The 19542-nt window shown below is 41.5% G+C and overlaps 1 protein-coding gene across 2 annotated transcripts in view; it reads left to right on the top strand.

Annotated features, from left to right (window-relative positions):
• The first annotated feature begins 12390 nt into the window (after positions 1 to 12390).
• Positions 12391 to 19542, top strand: part of GNB4 (G protein subunit beta 4) — a 57312-nt gene continuing 50160 nt past the window's right edge. The window contains exon 1 of one of the 2 annotated variants that reach the window (XM_081829857.1): positions 12391 to 12551. The gene's annotated coding sequence lies outside the window, so the exon portion shown is untranslated. The remainder of the gene's footprint in view (positions 12552 to 19542) is intronic. The other variant, XM_081829846.1, reaches the window with a different exon arrangement.

Here is a 19542-nt window from a genome sequence, read left to right as displayed (position 1 = left end):
AAAAATAAAGAAAGAAAGAAAGAAAGAAAGAAAGAAAGAAAGAAAGAAAGAAAGAAAGAAAGAAAGAAAGAAAGAAAGAAAGAAAGAAAGAAAGAAAGAAAGATAAGCCTAAATAATTGGGTATCAATTATTTAGGCTTATAATAAACACATGACAAATGGCTAAGGTTGTTATTTTCACTGATATTACTCATGTGTGCATTAATTCTTTTCCTCTCCTGCAGAAGCAATGGCAAATTTATTTCAGGAAATTGTCTTTTATAGGTATGTCTGGGTGGCTCAGGTCATGATCCCAGCGTCCTGGGATCGAGTCCCCCATTGGGCTCCTTGCTCAGTGGGGAAGCTTCTTCTCCCTCTGCCTGCCACTCCCCCTGCTTGTGCTCTCTCTCTGACAAATAAATAAATAAAACATTTATTTATTTATTTTTAATATTTTATTCATTTATTTGACAGAGAGAGACACACCGAGAGAGGGAACACAAGCAGGGGGAGTGGGAGAGGGAGAAGCAGGCTTCCCGCAGAGCAGGGAACCTGATGCGGGGCTCAATTCCAGGACTGCAGGATCATGACCTGAGCTGAAGGCAGACTACTAACAACTGAGCCACCAGGCACCCCTAAAATATTTATTTAAAAAAAAAGGAAATTGTCCTTGAAAAATAAGAAAAATCTCCTTTGTTTTGGAAAACAAAAAAGCTAATCTCCCACCATATGCTGGATAACACTGTTTCTTTTTTTTTTTTTAAGATTTTATTTATTTATTTGACAGAGAGAGACACAGCGAGAGAGGGAACACAATCAGGGGGGGGGTGGGAGAGGGAGAAGCAGGCTTCCTGCTGAGCAGGGATCCCGATGTGGGGCTCGATGTGGGGCTCGGCGAGGGGCTGGATCCCAGGACTCTGGGATCATGACCTGAGCCAAAGGCAGTTGCTTAACAACTGAGCCACCCAGGCGCCCCTGAATAACACTGTTTCTTTTCAATGTCTTGTCTCTGAAAGACAGTACAGGATGAACAGATTCAGAGAGAAGTGAGTTTGACTTCTATTTGATTTCCAGAGGCTTTGTTGCTTTAAATGATTACAGTGAATGTACTATCCACTAATAAAACTCTTAAAGAAATTGAAAATAAAGGCTCCTGGGTGGCTCAGTCGGTTAAGCATCTGCCTTTGGCTCAGGTCATGATCTCAGGGTCCTGGGATCGAGCCCCACATTGGTCTCCCTGCTCAGTGAGGAGTCAGCTTCTCCCTCTCCCTCTGCTGCATCCCCTGCTTGTGTTCTCTTGCTTGCGCGCTTGCTCTCTCAAATAAATGAATAAAATCTTAAAAAAAAAAATCCCTATTCTTCTGCTCTTTTCTCAGTTAATCACTTTTAACTCATCATTTTTCTGCAAACTTTAGACTTTCATTAAAAGCTCTCTATCTCTTCCATTCATTGGCTCTCTTTATTCCATTCCATCTTGATCACTTTTTTCGGTATATACAAGTGGGATTGGGTTAGGTAGAAGGAATCTTCTTTTTACTTACAATAACTCAATGCAGAAGAGAGGGGAAGTGAATCAATTACTTTTACATAGATTTAAAAAAAAAGCTCAGAAAGGTAGGTTACTTGTCCAAAGTCACACGGCTCATAAGTGAGAGGCACTATCCAAACTTTGAGTTTTCTAGCCTCATGCATAGCTTGTGTTCTTTCAAGCATGCCATGCTTACTCTCAAATCAGAGAGATAAGGGAAGCTCACAGATAATTATAATTTAAGCCAAAGTGAGTAGTAGTGATGTAAGTACACAAGAGTGGTATAAACCAGGTGCTAAAAAGATCAGAAACAAGGAAAGATTTTTTTTCGATTGGTAGGATCAAGCGTGGCTCTGTGGATGGGTCTCTGTGTGAGGTGAGGCACTCCAGTTGATGAGAAAGCATGAGAAAAATGGGAAATCCCAGAACCTCTTCTCAGAAGTGGGAAGAGGAGAGTTTCAATGGAAAATACCATGGAGATAAAGCTCGAAAGGACAGGTTTGGGCCAGATAATGGAAGGTTACACATACCAGGTGAGGCCAGAGTGTATAATTCAGTAAACAACCTGAAATTGTTGTAGATTCTTATCCAAGAAGTTACTTAAGCAGAGCTGAGCTTTAGGAAAATAAATTTAGTAGTATATTGGATGAATTGGATATATTGGGATGGATTGGAGTCAGAAAGCTCTGTTTGGTGCCATGAAGGATGCAAAGATGGTTCAGACTTGGTTTATATCTTTAAGACTCTTCTTACACAATCACTTTTTACACAGTTACACAAATAGCTTCAATAAGAGGCAGAATTTAATAACTGTCATTGAAATGTACAAAGTGCCATGGTAGTTGTAGGTTGAGGAAGAAGAAGATCTGGAAAGCTATTACGTTTTTAGTTGGTCTAGGATAGATTTTTTTGACAATCATTGTCAATGAGGTTAAAAACAACAACAACCCAAAAAACGAGGTCTGATTTCATGGAAAACATTTCAACTGGGGGCATTTAAACTTCCTTGACATTTATATTTCAGCTCACATGTGGACCCAAACAATTAGAACACCATCCCCAAACCAAGCAATTTCTTCCAAATACTAATACTCAAAGTCATTTTTAAAAATTATGTATTATTTAGGTATGCAAAGAGGCAAAGTTAAGAGTTTGGTTTTTAACATAAAAGAAAAAAGAAAAAATCTACAGTAAGTTTTATTTTTAGAGCTACTGCTTTATCAACTAAACCAAGATGAAACAGTTACTCATTAGATGACAAAGTTCTTTTTTTCTCCTTAAATTCATTTCTGAGCTAATATAAATCTGACTCATTGTCACCAAAGAAGAGGAACCTTCTTGCAGAGACGTGTGCAGCTGCCCCACAGTCAGTCTCTACCAAAAATATACTTACCTTCGAGCAAAGCTAATAATGTAAAGTCTAGTTAATTGAATTCTGGGTTTGATTGTAACTAAGTCAGATTTTATAAAAAATTAATAAGTTGGACTAGAATTTTCTTTGAAAAAATGAGATTTAAAAAATGAGGCAATCAATCACATTACTTGAGAAGATGCAAGTTCCAAAACATGGACTCATTTGCAATGAGAAAGTCCATGAAATTCTCAGAAAGCAAGATGGAGCAGTATAAATATCCATAATGAGCAATAATGCCACTTTGCAGAAAAGGTAGGATTAATGTCGTTCTTATTCAAAGCTTTTAAGCTAGGAAATGTATCTGACAGAAGGGATAAGAGCTCAGGTTTATTTCAGTTAAAGCAAAACAGGAAGAGCAGTAAGGAGCTAATCCTGATAAGGGAGGGCCATAAAGGAGTAGCGAAGAAGTTGATGTTCCCAAATCAAAAGAATTTGTGAAGTCTCTGGGGTTTGGGTAAGTGTTGGGCCAAGTTGGATGAGGGTGGAATGGTTAAATTCTCCACCTGCCAGGTTTTTATTTATGTGCTACAACTGAAGAGAGAGAAAAACTTCTGAGGCATTCATTAGCAGGAGGTTTTGCCCTGATTTATTTAGAAGGAAATAGAATATTCAAAATGAAACCTAAGTGAAAGCAGTTGTGTTACTGCTTGGAGGGTAGGCTCCTAAAAGCAGGGACAGGAACATACCCAAGTATTAAGCCAGAAAGTCCTGGCTCCATATGTCAGCCCCGCCATTTATTGGATGTTTGGATATAGGAGGGTCTCAGGGGCTAGGATATTGCAGAAGGAGGGGCATGGTTAAAAGCTTTATTTGCATAACATCTGCATAAACCGTTTGTTTTAGATTGCACAGTTCCTGGGGTAGCTTTAAGGGCTGTTGGAGATGGGGTTGAAGGAGGGATAAGAAGTGTGCCCAACCGGGCGCCTGGGTGGCTCAGATGGTTAAGCGTCTGCCTTCGGCTCAGGTCATGATCCTAGAGTCCTGGGATCGAGTCCCGCTTCGGGCTCTCTGCTCCTTGGGAGCCTGCTTCTCCCTCTGCCTCTCTCTCTCTGTCTCTCATGAATAAATAAATAAAAATCTTTAAAAAAAAAAAAAGAAGAAGTGTGCCCAACCCCTCAGGACCTTCGGCAAGATTCTACTCTCTCTGAGCCTCCTTTGCACAATGAGAATAACAATACTTCCTCATAAATCAGTCGTCCATGGTCAATGAGGTAAATAATTGAGCCTGAAATGCAGGCTCCTGAATACTCAATAAATGTTTATAAACCTAAAAGATATCAAAGGGGGAATACTGTATTATGATATCTGTTCCAAAGATAATTGTTTCTATTAGGAAAAGTCTTCACCCTGCCTTGTTCCTAAAGCATTTTAGACATTTATTTTCAATACTTTGTTCCAGTTGTTGATTTTTTCCCCCCGAAAGTTACTTTAAAGAGGAGAAAAGCAGTTTCGCTTAAACCATCAATACCCTGCTAATATTCTGGCTCAAATCAAAGGGCTGGGCTTTCCCACAGAGCACTTAAAAACAGGTGATGATATCACACCCATTAGTGCACTCAGCACAGGCTATGAGAACAGAAGCTGGCTCCTGCCCAGTAGTTTTCTCCCATGCTTGGTCCCTGAGGAGGGTGAATTGCTCCAGAAGCCCTTATTATCCGCCGCCATTTGGATGGCAAAGTGTTAGAGCAGCCCTCTTGCCCCTCCCCACATCACCTGATGAACCAAAATGACAGCAAAGAGACATGTAAGCTGCGAGGGTAGCTTAGTGCTCATATGTGACCTCAGAGTGAAGGAAAAGTGGAAGAAGTGTTCTAAGCCCTAGAACTTGGGCCTTACTTCCACCCCAGCTTGACCACCTCACTGGTCAGGAGAAGACTCCAGCTTCTAGAAGGATTCATGTCCAATCAAGCATTTGGTTAGCCTGATTCTATCCATTCCTAAATAGCTATGAAGATATCTTTTATTTTTTCTTAATTTATTTTTATTTAAATAAAATTCAATTAATTAACATATAGGGTATTCTTAATTTCAGAGGTAGAGGTCAGTGATTCATCAGTTGCATTTAACACCCAGTGCTCATTACATCATGTGCCCTCCTCAATGCCCATCCCCAGATTACCCCTTCTCCCCGCCCACCTCCCCTCCAGCAACCCTCAGTTTGTTTCCTATGGTTAAGAGTCTCTTATGGTTTGTCTCCCTCTCTGATTTCGTCTTGTTTTATTTTTCCTCCCTTCCCCTATGGTCCTCTGTTTTGTTTCCTAAATCCCACATATGAGTGAGATCATATGATAATTGTCTTTCTCTGATTGACTTATTTTGCTTAGCATAATTCCCTCTAGTTCCATCCACATCATTACAAATGGCAAGATTTCACTATTTTTTTTAAATGATTAGGAAGTGATGAGTTTTTGTTTTTTTTTTTTAGTTTTTTGGTTTTTTAAGATTTTATTTATTTATTTGAGAGACAGAGAGCATGACGGGGAGGAGTATCAGAGGGAGAAGCAGACTCCCAGCTGAGCAGGGAGCCCAGTGCGGGACTCGATCCCGGGACTCCAGGATCATGACCTGAGCCTAAGGCAGTCGCGTAACCAACTGAGCCACCCAGGCCCCCAAGATTTCATTATTTTTGATGGTTTTGATGTTTAGAGCAGTAATTGATTTACATAGCTCCTTTTTTTTTACCTCCTAAGCAAAGTCTGAAGTCCAGACAAAATGACTTGGTATTAGACAAAAGCAACTGTTTCCAACAGAAAATTATGAATGTTATTTTTTAAATTATTCTTTCTCAGCTTCCAGTGCTAAAGGGAAATGACATATTGTTGACAGCTATCAGAACTCTTCATGCTATATTGGAAAGTTCCTTGAAAAATTACCATATCATTAGACTCAAATCTCAAAAATGTTTCAAAAATCTGAGAACTTCTAAGACAGACATAATATCAGGGCGCCTGGGTGGCTCAGTCGTTAAGCGTCTGCCTTTGGCTCAGGTCATGATCCCAGGGTCCTGGGATCGAGCCCCGCATCAGGCTCCCTGCTTGGCAGGAAGTCTGCTTCTCCCTCTCCCACTCCCCCTGCTTGTGTTCCCTCTCTCGCTGTGTCTCTCTCTGTCAAATAAATAAATAAAATCTTTTTTAAAAAAATAAGACAGACATAATATCATTACTATATATTCACTCTTTGCCTTCTAGTGTTCAGACATCGGTTAAAGGGGGAATGAGTTTGGGGAAGGAAATGTCCTAAGGTGAATGCAGCGTCAGGAAGAGAGATTAACCCCCTATCTCAGTTTCTCTCCCCTCTCCAAGGGAGGGGTGTCTAATAGAACCGCTTGGAAAGTTGTTGGTCTCTATAAGCAAAGGAGAACCATTCCCCAGCTGGATACCTGCTCAGTCCTGGATTTGCTGGCCTGTCCAGGAGGGTCCTCTAAGAGCCTGGGAGAGTGTCTGAGAGAGATTGCAAAACATTGCATAGTGGTATTCCAGGCACAAAAGGGCCAGGACAGTCCCTTTATAATTCTTGGGTCTTGAAAGATACAGAAGGAAGAATCGAAGAGCCAGTTTTGGGAACAGCATTGAGAAAGATAAAAAAGCAAAGAACCAGTCTCTGAAGAGCAAAAGGACTGAATGGAGTGAAAAATAGAGCAAAGTAGTAAAAGATGGGCCTGGAGAGGTAGGTTGAAGCCAGATTAAGTAAAGCCTTGCATGCCAGGGCAAGGAAGATATATTCAATTCAGTAAATAATTGGAAACCACTGTACGTTCTTTGAGCCAAAAAGGGATCCAATCAGTGCTGTGTTTCAGGAAAATTAACTTGACAGAAATGCATGGAATGGATCTGGGCAGGAAAAGGCAGGAGATAACATGCAGGTGCAATGCTGAAGAAGACTCCAAAAGAAAGCACTGTTATGAGATACCACTACACACTTACTTGAGTGGCAAAATTTTTTTTTTTTTTTAAGATTTTATTTATTTATTTGACAGAGAGAGACACAGCGAGAGAGGGAACACAAGCAGGGGGAGTGGGAGAGGGAGAAGCATGCTCCCCACAGAGCAGGGAGCCCGATGCGGGACTCGATCCCAGGACCCTGGGATCACGACCTGAGCTCAAGGCAGTTGCTTAACCAACTGAGCCACCCAGGCGCCCGAGTGGCAAAATTTTTAAAAATACAAAACTGACAATATCAAGTGCTAGCAAGGACTCAAGAGCATCTGGAACTCCCATACATTGCTGGTAAGATTGAAAAATGAACCATCCATTTGGGAAAATGATTTTGCAATTTCTCATAAGGTTACTTACCATATAACCCAACAATCCCACTCATGGTTATCTACCCTAGAGAAATGAAAACATATGTTAATATAAAAGCCTGTACATGAGTGTTTATAGAAACTATTCGTAATTATGAATTATGAATCCCCAGACTGGAAAGCATCCCAAATATCCTTGAGTAGGTGAATGAATAAACAAACCATCAATTTTCATACCATGGAATGCTACTCAGCAACAAAGAGGAACAAGACATTATGATGAATGAAAGAAGTCAGTGTCAAAAGTTTTCACATGGTATGATTCCACTTACATAATATTCTTAAAAAAACAAAACTATAAAGATGGAGGACAGATCAGTGATTGTTAGGGGAGTTAGGGGAGGGAGGTGAGCTAGTAACAACAACAACAACAATAACAACAATAATGGGATAGCATGAGGAAGTTCTTTGGGGGTGATGAAACTATTTTGTATACTCATTGTAGAGGTGGTTACATGAATCTGTACTAGTGTTTAAGATCATAGAACCATAAAAAAAATCATAGAATCATATACGAAGAGAAAGAGGTCAATTTTACAGTATGTTAATTTTAAAAATTAAAATTAAAAAAAGAAAGCAAAGCCAAACAAATTAGCAAGGAAAGCAAGATATTTTCCCTTGTTTGAAATATCTATTGGGTAGAGCACATTAGCATAAATAAGCAAAGTCAATGCCAAATGGGAGGAAGGAATGGAAAAACAGATTCTTAGATTGTGTTAATCTATGAGAGATTAACCCAGGGTTAGCGAATACTCTTGTTTGTGGCAGCCTGTATTTCTAAAAATGGCTGCAACATTATGTGTCAGCCTATCTTGCTACTCCTCCATCAAGAGGTCTGTGTCCGTACCACTTGAATTTGAGATTGCATACACCAAGAGAGTATGGGGAAAGTGGCAGTGCATGCTTCCTGAGGCTGTCATAAAAATGCTATGCGCTTCCTCCTTGTTCCCTTAGAACACTTGCTCTCAGAACCCAGTTAGTGTATCGTGAGGACTTCCATACAGTAGCCCATGGAAAGGCTTATGTGAAGAGGAACGGAGGTCTTTGTCCACACAGCCCTGGCTCATCTTCCAACCAACAGCCAGCACCAACTTGCCAACCACATAAAAGCCACCTTGAAAGGAAACTCAAACTAGGTGAACTGCCTAGAGCAAAGAGTTTGTCAGCCAGGTCCTGGCTAAGTTGGCTACTCATGAGCAAAGTAAATGATTGTTGTTGTTCTAATCTACTAAGTTTTGGGGTGGGTTTTTGCACAGCAATAGGTAGCTAATAGAATGTTTTAACTCCTTAGCACCAACAGATGAGACCTTCCTGGCATTCCTGGGATGGGATGAGTTTAGAGCAAAAGAACACATGACTGAGCAGTGAGGTGGTACATTGGGCAGAGGACTGAGTGCTAGCATCAGTGCTAGTCGCCTGTCCTGTCAGATCCAGCACTCTCATTTTATATTTGAATAAGAGACAGGGTGCAGTTGTGATCTGCTCAAGATCACACAGATATTTTGTATCAGAGCCAAAACTCCGAATCAAGTCTTCTGACGTGAAGTTTAGTGTTCTTTTCACCCTGCCTGTCCCTTTCCAGTAACAGATTCCAGAGACCTGAACCACAGGATCTGGGGCAATAAATATATGCCGGGTGCTTCTTACCCCTCTCATGCCTGTGACAGATATCATTAGTTAAGTACAGCGCTCTCCTAAGGTCACTGATGAGCATGGAGATTGTAGACCCAAATTGCCACTAGAGAACCTGAGAAGAAAGATGCAAGAGCTATAACTGATTTATATCAGGAGTGTCAGAAGAACACAGCAAAGGCAATCTCAAAACATAAGCTGTAAAATGATCTAATATGGAAGTGCATCGTGCATGAGAAAAAGGAAAGTATTTAGACATAACCACTTGGGATCAAGGATGTCTGAAATGACACATAAGCTTCTTACAGAATTGACTTAAGGAATCACTTTCCACATCCTTGAGGAAATATGTTGTAGATGCTATTAGACAATTTCCATTTCATATTTTAAAACTTATTTTGTGGGGTGTCTGGGTGGCTCAGTCAGTTGAGCATCCAACTCTTGATTTCGGCTCAGGTCATGATCTCAGGGTTGTGGGATCCAGCCCCACGACGGACTCCATGCTCAGCAGGGAGTCGGCTTGGGATTCTCTCTCTTCCTTCTTCCCTGCCCCCAACTCTAAAATAAATAAATAAATCTTTTAAAAAGAACTTATTTTGTTGTTGGAAGAAAACCTGTTACTTTAGTTCTACAAAGTATATTGTATACATATAAAATTTGGCCTCATCCTGAATACAATAGAATTGGAATGCATACAACACATTCAACAGAGCAGTAGTGGTGTCTTGTATACTTTGAGAGTTCTGTTCTTCATAATGCACTTGTCATTGAGAGCAAAGCAGGCTCAGAAAAAAATATATGATTTCTAGGGTATAATTTAAAAGTGGAGGTTATAAAGCCAGGGCACTGTGAATTTTAGTGTAGCTCCCTGAGATCCAGATTCTCAGATTCACTCAACATAGGACCAAAAGCAGAGTTTCTCCCAACTTGATCGTAGGAGTACAAAACACCCTGCAGAAGCAACCACAAGCAAACTCCCAGAAAAATAATGATCACTCTCTCCCTTTCTATGATTCTGAGTAGGGCATGGGGGTAGGGTTAGCTATGAAAGTTATCTGAGTAAACCAAAGTGGCCAAGTTCCTTCATTAATCCATTTGTTCACTGAGTACCTACTATGTGCAAGGTCTTCTGTTAAACACTACTTGGAACACAAGGATGAAACAGGAGTTTTATCTTCAAAGGTTCTTTAGCCCAGACCCCATCCTCCTCTTTTAATAGAGTAAGATTTGAGAACAAGAGCCTAATGAGTTAGAAATCTGAGTATCAGCCGATGGCACCCAAACACAAGAACACCGGGTTTAAGCATTAGAAGCAGGATACATCACTACAATTGTCTACACAAATCAGCAGGCTTCAAAAATATTAACACAACACTTTCTCTCTTTTTCTTTCTTTCTTTCTTTCTTTCTTTCTTTCTTTCTTTCTTTCTTTCCCTCTCTCTCGTTTTCTTCTGACATGGATTACATTATCATTTGCAATATTATTAATTGCTGGATCACTTAGATGCATTACTGTGCTCTTAGGAAATTATTCCTGGTAATGAAATTCTTTTCATCAGTTCCACTTTCAGATTTGCAATACAGGCTTGTCCTTTAACAAGTAAGTGTTCTTTTCAGAAAAATATGCAGCAGATGTGGCAAAACAGAAACATAATATTCTTGGAAGTGGGCTAGTTTGGATAACAATTAAACTTTCGTATTTGGACTTTATTCTTCTAGTAATTTCTCTGTCCGCATCCAGATTTTCACAAAGGTCGAAATCATCATTTTGTGTAATTTATTCTCAAATCCTCAAACAAAGGTCAGTAAAATTCTTGTTATATCTTCTCAGATTTTTGTAGTAAGGAGCTGTTGATTTATATTTCCCCCATTCTTTTCTGGAATAGAATATTTCAGTAATTTCCACCAGGTTTTCCTAAATACCAGCAACTTGTTTTTCAATGAATAAACTTAACCAGATTACCTCTCAAAGGCCTATAATATCTGTTAAGTTCCAGGGCACAAGAACAAGACAGAAAATATCTTTCTTATCTGTAAAATGGGGGTAAAGTACACATTGTAAGGTCACTATGAGAACTAAGCACAGTACAAGAAAGCAGAGAGCCAGGTGTATAATAGGAATTCTCTAAATAATAATTTCCCTTTGCTTCCTTTTTAAAATGACAGTACTAAAGCTCAGGATTTAATCATTAAAGCAAACAGTGACAGATGCAAACCATTCAAGTCTCAACTTTTCGACACTTTGGTATGTAGAATATTTGACATTTCTCCTTCCTTCTTCATGGAAAAAGCACCCCACATCAGGGAAAATTAAAAATTTTTGGGAAAAACACCTATAATTTCATCATCCTAGCACTACAACAGTTTCCATTTTTATCATGGTCTGGCTTTTATACAAAAAGGCCACATTTTCTGCACAGTCGCAATGAGACTGTGCTTCGCATGGCATCATCTCCTTTAAGGTACTAAGAGATTTATTCCAGGTGATAGTGGGAAGCTGCCGACGAGGAAGGAATGCAAAGCTGCGGAGGTGTTAAAGTTCTCTCACATTGTTCAAACCTTTCTCCAGCACAGAAACTCCACAAAGAACTCCTCGGCAGTATTCGTTACCCAGGGCGGTTTCTTTAAATTGTTTGACGTCAGAGAAGGAATGCTATAGCAACAGACTGTCAAACTGGAATTAACTCAGAAGAAGGATGGGGGTGGGGAGAGGAAAACTGCTCCCGGGCGGTACTGACTTCAGAGGAAGCAAATTGGGTAGTTGCATTCATTTTATGACATTTTAAACATAAAACACCCGGAGAAATGTGAAAGAAAAAGTCGGTTGAGATGCATATGATGTTTAACTCATGCAGAGATGAGCGACTTGCCAGGGTTATCGGAAAGGCCTCGTTTCATCAGTAACAATAACTTCCAAGGATTGGTCATCTATTTAGAGGCAGGCTCTGTGCAAACCGTATCTCATTTAATATTTTAGCACCTTTATGAGGCAGGTATCATCCCTATTTTGCCCATGACCGAGCTGAGTCCCTGAGACGTACACGGTCACCCGACCAGCGATGGTAGAGCTGGGATTCCAACGCAATTTAGTGTGACTCTGGGCTCCAGTTTACTTTCTTAAACATAAATTCCAGACTGTTAAACCTAAACGGGACCTTGGGGTCCTCTACGTCAGCCCCCCATCCTGCCCACGAGCAAATTGAGGCTTCTGCGGTGCCAGGAAGGAAATCGGCCACACCACTTGGGCGCAACTGAGAAGTGTGCTCCGGCGTCCAGGCGCCACAAGGACAAGAAAACGAAACTGCCTGGGAATTAATGTTTTTCTTCTTTTTCTAGCAGGAAACGAGAGAGAAAATAGGAAGCAGAAGCTGCGCGCTGCGCCCGCTGCCTTCGCCCCCCGGCCCCCGCCCCGGCGACGCGCGCTCCAGGGTGCGCGCGTGCCCGCGGCGCGTCCCCAGCGGGCCCGCGCGCCTCGTGCCTCGCGCCTCGCGCCTCGAGCCACGTCCCCGCCCCGGGCCCGGCGCGCCGCGGAGTTGGCTGCTGGGCGGCGCGGGCCTGGGTGTGGCCGGCGGATCTCCGCGGCGCTAGTCTCGGCGGTGCGCTGTGCTCTGCACGCCGGCTCCGCGCTCGAGGGGCTGCTGAGCTCCCCGCGGACTCAGGCAGCGGCAGGTCGACGCGGACCCGAGCTCCCTCCAGGTAGGCGGCGATCGCACGCGCCGCGGTTCGTCGGAGCGCCCCGCGGGGGGATCCCGGGCTTCCCGCAGGGGGCGTGGGGCGCCTCCGGGCCGCCCCGGCGGAACCCCACCCGGTGGTGGCGTGGGGCTGGCCGGGTCGGGCGCCCTGGGCGGCGGAGCCTGCCCGGCAGGGACGGGACGGGCGCGCCTTGGTCGGGCTGTGCTCCCGCGCGGGGGCCAGCCCCTCGGCCGCCGCCTCGGGCACTTCCTGGGCGGCTCGGACTGCTCGCTCTGGGAGGCGAGGGGGCGGCCTGGAGTCCCTCGGCCTCCAGACCCCTAGGTCGGTCCCTACGCCCCGAGGCCTCGCCGGGCGACTCAGAGCGCGAGCTCGTGGCTGCCCTGAAAATAGCGGTTATTCGGGACTGCCCAGAAGGGTTATTGGGTAGCTCATAAAAGTTTTACGCTGAGTGCTAAAAATGAGACTAGTGGTTGCGTGTTAAATTTGTTTTGGAAATGATATGTCCAGTATTGGGGCGCGGGGTAATGGATTATGAGTTCTTGTAAATTCTGTACATGATAAAATGTTTTCCTTTTCTCTCCACATTCTTTTTCTGCTTCAGAACACAAATGATTGCCTTCTACTTTGATATTTATTTCTATACGGTAAGGGAAGACTGAATTTCCAAAAGTTTAAGAACAGACTTTCATTTGTTTATAGAAGCGATGCTTTGTTATTTTGCATCTCGCTCTCTCTGTCTCTGTCTCTCTCTCTCTCGGTATCTCTCTTCCCTTTTCTCCCATTCCTTCCCTTTCTCTTTTGGTAGAGGATGTGGATACATCTTTTTCTCTTTCGGCCACTGGCAGAATAGCTCGGTGTGTAGATTAGCACCCTGCTGGGAAGTTTTCTTAAGACATTTCAGATTTAATTGTTGATCACGACGCTTTATTATCATTCCTTCTTCGTGTTGCAAACTGAGATTGTGACCTTTGAGTACATCTTCTAGAACACAGAGCACACACTGCTTATTTAAGATGAAAGGGAAGTCTTTTCTAGTCGTGGAGGAAAAGGACGGTTTGGATACATAAAATTGTATGCTTTGAGTCTCTTTGCCATTGTACATTTTAAGACTCTTTAGTGTGGAGCTTTTGGGTTATTACTCTGAAAGTTTATTGTATATTTCAGTATTTGGCTAAAGATCATTTTAAGATTTTCCGTGTTGCATTTTGGTTTGTAGATGAATTTGAAACTGAAACAGAAGCTTTTAAAATACTGTTTTATTGAACGCGGTTAACTATCTTGTGTATACACATTTATTAAATTATAAAATTGGTTACCGTGTCTTGCAATACATTCAGGTTCATCTCTGTGAGCCATAAGCATTGTTTAGGGGGTTATTCTGAGTCATTGGTCTTTGTTAACCTGTAGAATTGCTTCTTTTATTATTTTTTCCAGCTTTATTGAGATACAACATGGTATAAGTTTAAAGTAAACAACGTGATGACTTTATATTCATATATATTGCAAAATGATGACCATAGTAAGATTGGTTAACATATTCATCACTTGTGTGTGCCTGTGGCTGTGTTTGGCGACTTTCAAGTACAGAATACAGTGTTGTTAACAGTAGTATCCATGCTGTACCTTATATTCCCAGAGCGTACTCGCTTATAACTGGAAGTTTGTGCCATTTGATCAACATCTCCCCAGAATTGTTTCTTTTAAGTCATTGGCGCTTTAGTATGGCGGCACATATTTTTACACTTTAAAAATAGATTCTGGGACATTTTGAAAATTGAGAATTGGAACAAAGTATCGGACATTTTTCTGCCCTTACCAAGTACTGCCTGAGATGGTGTGATTTCTCTTTCAGGCATGTTACTCAAGTACACTTTGTTACTAGTTTCTTTACCTTGCTGGCTGGTTTAACCTGGGTTGGTTGTAGGGACTAATTATTAGACATTTGTTCTGGGCCAGGGGTGATGCTATACATTATTCTATTTACATCTCACATGAACTTGGCAAAGGAGGCATTCTCCAGTTCTACAGGTAAGGAACCTATGCCCCTGAAATCTAAAATAACTTGCCTGCGGTCATGTAGCTGTTTAGTCACTCAACTGGGATTCAAGGCCAGACCTCTCTGAATCTGAAGTCCACGTTCTTTCCTCTGTGCCACATTGACTTTGTGCCAGGACATGAGGAATGACCCTCAGTTACTCGTTAGCATATTTGTAAATTTTCCAAGACATGCCAGAGATGTGGATTTGTTTTTCCAGCATGGTTGTTACTATCCGTCTGTGTTATTGTGCAGATCCTCATGTCAGCCATTCTGTCACCTCTCTGTTCCTGGTTCAATGTCTGGCTCACTCAAAGTTCGAGACCTCCCTCTTGCGAGGGCAGATTTTTTCCTGTTGATGTTAATAGGTAATGAAAACTTGATTATCCTTCCAAAATAATAACCCCATTTTAATGTGGGTTTTCTAGAGCCATAGATACAACTATCTTGGAAGGTTATAAACAGTATGACGTGTCTTTTGAAATATGGGAACCCTCTGATATTCCTCAAATTAAACCAGAAGATATTTCTTTTAAAGATTTTATTTATTTATTTGTCAGGGAGAGAGAGAGAGCGCACAAGCAGGGGGAATGGCAGGTAGAGGGAGAGGGGGAAGCAGGCTCCCTGCTGAGCAGGGAGGACAATTCCAGCTCGATCCCAGGACCCTGACCTGAGCCGAAGGCAAATGATTGAGCCACCCAGGCGCTCCTGTGTCTCCCATCTTAAAATTCTTTTCTTGACCTATTATTCTGCCCCATGTCTCTGGCTCCACATTGAGAAAGCATTTTTTTTTTTTAGAAAATGTAATTTTTTGAGAGAATAAAAATAAATACAGGAGAGGATAACCAGAAATAATTAGTTACCTACAGGGGGTGGGTAGGAACTGAGTAGAAGGCATAATGGAGGGAACAGCACTGCTGTGATTTTATCTTTTTGTATAGTTTTGGAAACTTGTTTATGTTTTATATGTTCAAAAATAAAATTAACAAGTTTGAAAGAAAAATCCTCCAAAATTTAATACAAACAGGAACAAAGGAACCAACTATATTTCAATGAAAAACATGAATTCTCTGAAGAAAAAAATCCAAGTAAGTTTTTAATACACCACTTTGACTATCTACCTTTAATCTAGAGAGAGAAAGGACTGCAAAAAAAAAAAAAAAAAAAAAAAATCTTGAGTCCTTTGTAGTAAACTGGTTTTTTATAGTGATAGAGATATAGCAAGTCTTGGACTATTTTGTATGTATCATAGAAATGAGCAAATGAGTAAATTCGTAGATTTTTAAAAAATATTTTACAGAGAGAGCACAAGCAGGGGGAGCAGCAGGCAGAGGGAGAGGGAGAAGCAGGCTCCCCGCCGAGCAAGGAGCCCAATGGGGGGCTCGATCCCAGGACCCTGAGATCATGACCCAGGCTGAAGCCAGACACTTAACCGACTGAGCCACCCAGGTGCCCCAAATTCATTGATATTTTTTGAGGTAGGGTTTTCACTGTGGGAGAAGGGAAATAAAGATACGAAATGGAAGAAGGCAGTGAAGCACTCTTTGGTGTTGGATTGGATTTAGAGTTACATATTTCCTAGCTCTGTGTGATGGAAAGGTCTAGAAGCAATGTCACCCTAGTAGCAGTGAGCACAAGTAGTGCCCAGATCTAAATGGCTGATTCCAGGGCTGGGGCAGGGAAAGTAGAAGAGCCTAGAACACAACGTTAGGAAGTATTCCCCAAAATGGTGGTAGCACATCAAAAGGACATAGGAACTAGCTTGAACAGCCAAATCTGGGAAAATTTGAGCCTGAAAATGAATAATGATAGTAACGGATTATAACCCATTGAATAAAATAAGAATCCACAAGTTTATAATAAAGGAAAAGGAGAAAGCATTTTCAGTTGACTGCCAGTAAAAATGTAGAAAGTGCAATAGAATTAGAAGGGTGACTGGTTTACAACCATCATGGTCATGTTGATTCGCGAGCATCACTAATGGAGAAAATTGGATGGGGGAAAAGGGGACTAATACGGTTTCCTGTGGTCTCTCCAGAGATTAATGACCGAGGGGAAAAGGAATACTTCACAGTGCAGAAATCAGGCACACGCCATCTCAACCAAGTGATGAAAGTTAACATCACCAGTAGCGGGATAAACAGGTTCCTCTTGGGGCATCTGAGTGGCTCAGTTGGTTAAGTGTCTGCCTTCAGCTCAGGTCGTGATCCCAGGGTCCTGGGATCCAGCCCCGCATCAGGCAGGGATCCCTGCTCAGCTGGGAGCCTGCTTCTCCCTCTGCCTCTCTCTCTGCTGCTCCCCTGCTTGTGCACTCTCTCTCTCTCTCTGACAAATAAATAAATAAAATCTTAAAAACAACAACAAAACAGGTTCCTCTTGATGTGCTTGACCTGGGGATATCGTTACTTTTCTGTGGTTTTTCTAAAATGCATGACCAAAATCTACATAGAGAAACAATTGAGGGACCTTAATTGAGGGTTGTTCTACAGACTTTTCCAATATGCTAATGTCATGAAAGACAAAGGCAAAGGAAGTGTTCTAGATTAAAGGAAGTTTGGGGCGTTTGGGTGGCTCAGTCGGTTTAGCATCTGCCTTCAGCTCAGGTCATGATCCCAGGGTCCTGGGATTGAGTCCGGCCGGCAGGGTTCCCTGCTCAGCAGGGAATCTGCTTCTCCCTCTCCTCTACCCTTCCCTCCTGCTTGTGCACACGTGCTCTCTTTCTCTCTTTTTCTCTCTCTTTCTCTCTAGTGTGTGCACTCTTTTGCTCAAATAAATAAGATCTTAAAAAAAAAAAGGAAAGAATGCTAAAAAAAAATAAAGATAGTTTAAGAGACCTGACAAAGTGCAATGCATAATCCTAGATTGGATCTTGGATTGGAAAATCTAACTGACATCAGGACATTGGCAGAATTTGAATAAGTAGTGAATATTAAATAATAGTATTGCAGGGCGCCTGGGTGGCTCAGTCGTTAGCATCTGCCTTCGGCTCAGGTCATGATCCCAGGGTGATCCCAGGGTCCTGGGATCGAGCCCCACGTTGGGCTCCCTGCTCGGCGGGAAGCCTGCTGCTCCCTCTCCCACTCCCCCTGCTTGTGTTCCTTCTCTCTCTGTGTCTCTCTCTGTCAAATAAATAAAATCTTTAAAAAAAAAATAGTATTGCATCAATATTAAGTTCCCTGAATTTGGTCATTGTACTCTGGTTATATAAGACAATGCCCTTGTTCTTAGAAGATACATAGTGAGGTATTAGGAGTAAATGGTCAAAATATCTTCAGTTTACTCTCAGAATGGACAAGCAATAATAATTATTACATATGAAGAGAGAATGATAAAGCAAACGTGGCAAATATTAATAATTAGTGAACCTAAGTGAAAGGTCTAAGAGTATTTATTCACCATACTACTTTTTTCAGCTTTGTTTGAAATTTTGAAAAATGAAATATTAAAAATAAAACTTCAAAAAATAATAAAGCTACTTTGTGTCCAAAAACAACAACAAAAAATCTTTGAAGGATTCCATGTAGGCTGTATCTACTCCTCAACTCCCCGTCTCCCCTCTTCTAAACCCACTCCAGAGCGGCTTTATCCTTCCTGTGCTGTGAAAAAACCATTCTTCTCGAAGGTCACCAGTGACATCAGTCTTGCCACGTTAGATCTCTTGGCCACCTTTCACACGGGTAATGGAGAACTCCTTCCGGCTGAAGCAATTTTCCCTTGGCTTCTGGGACATGGACTCTGATTTTCATCCTGCTCCACTGGCGATAGCTTCTTACTCTCAGAAAATGGTGTTATCATCCACCCAGTTGCTTAGGCTAACAATTCTAAGAATAATCTTTAATTCTCCTGTTTCACTCATCCTACATCTATTCCCCCATTGGCAACTCTAATGGGTTCTAACTTATTGTTATTTCTAATTTGGCTATTTTTTATTGTTTCTGCTGCCACCACCCTTGTGTCAAACCACCATCTTCCTGGGCCTGGACTACAGCAGTAGCTCCTAACTGGTCTTTCAGCTTCCAATCTCAGGCAGCAGAACCCATTACTATGAGATAAAATCTGAAGTTTTTACTGTGGTCAGGAGGCCCACATGATTACATGGTTCGTCTCCTGCTCACCCCCTCTAATCTTTTCTGCTTTGCTCCCTCCCCTCCAGCCTCACTATCCTCTCTGTTGTTGATTTAGCATGCCAGGTTAGTTTCTGCCTCAGGACCTTTGCATTTACTGTTTATTCTTCCTGGAATGCTCTTCTCCCATTTAAGGCATGACTCATTTGATCATTTCATTCAGGCTTTACAGATTAATTTATTTAAAAATAGCCTTCCTTGTTGCTGACTTCTTGCAGGTTTTTTTCTCCTGCATAGTACTTATCTGTACTTGAAATTGTTGTTTATTTATGTGCTTTATTATCTATCTCCTAGACAGATATAGAATAAAGCTCCATGACAACAGAGCCTTTTGTTTGTTTTGTTTACTGCTGAATCCCTAGAGCCTGGAATGTGTCTGGCATGTGGTTGGAACTCAGATATTTGTTGAATGAATGAGTAAATGCATGAATTAATATATTCCAGCTTTTTTGCTGTGTTTTAACTAATACTGTTTCAAATGGAGAAGATTGTCTCAGAGAATCCTATAATGTAAAGTTTCTTGGTGATAACTGCTAAAGCTTCTCTGGAAGCTAACAAGTTGTTAATTTTGTTTCCCAGCTTCATCTTTCTTTTGTCTGCCCTCTGGTGGATATAATCCTGATAAGCAGCCAGACGAGTACAGTAGGTCACTAGGAAGAAACAAAAAGGGAAAAATCTTGACCACAAACTGGATAATTAACTTTTAAATTACAAAGATTAAAAAATTTTAATTTTTGGTAAGCGTCTAAATTAACCATATTAATATTAGAAAGAATGACAAGAAAAAGGACACTATTTAAAGAGAGATCTGGTTTAGGATGTAAAAAAAAAAAAC

The sequence above is a fragment of the Leptonychotes weddellii genome, chromosome 1 (genome assembly GCF_054177405.1).
Source record: "Leptonychotes weddellii isolate Sample4059 chromosome 1, ASM5417740v2, whole genome shotgun sequence".
Taxonomy (NCBI): Eukaryota; Metazoa; Chordata; class Mammalia; order Carnivora; family Phocidae; genus Leptonychotes; species Leptonychotes weddellii.
Note: the sequence above shows the minus strand (reverse complement) of the source record. Positions and strands in the feature narration are given on the sequence as shown.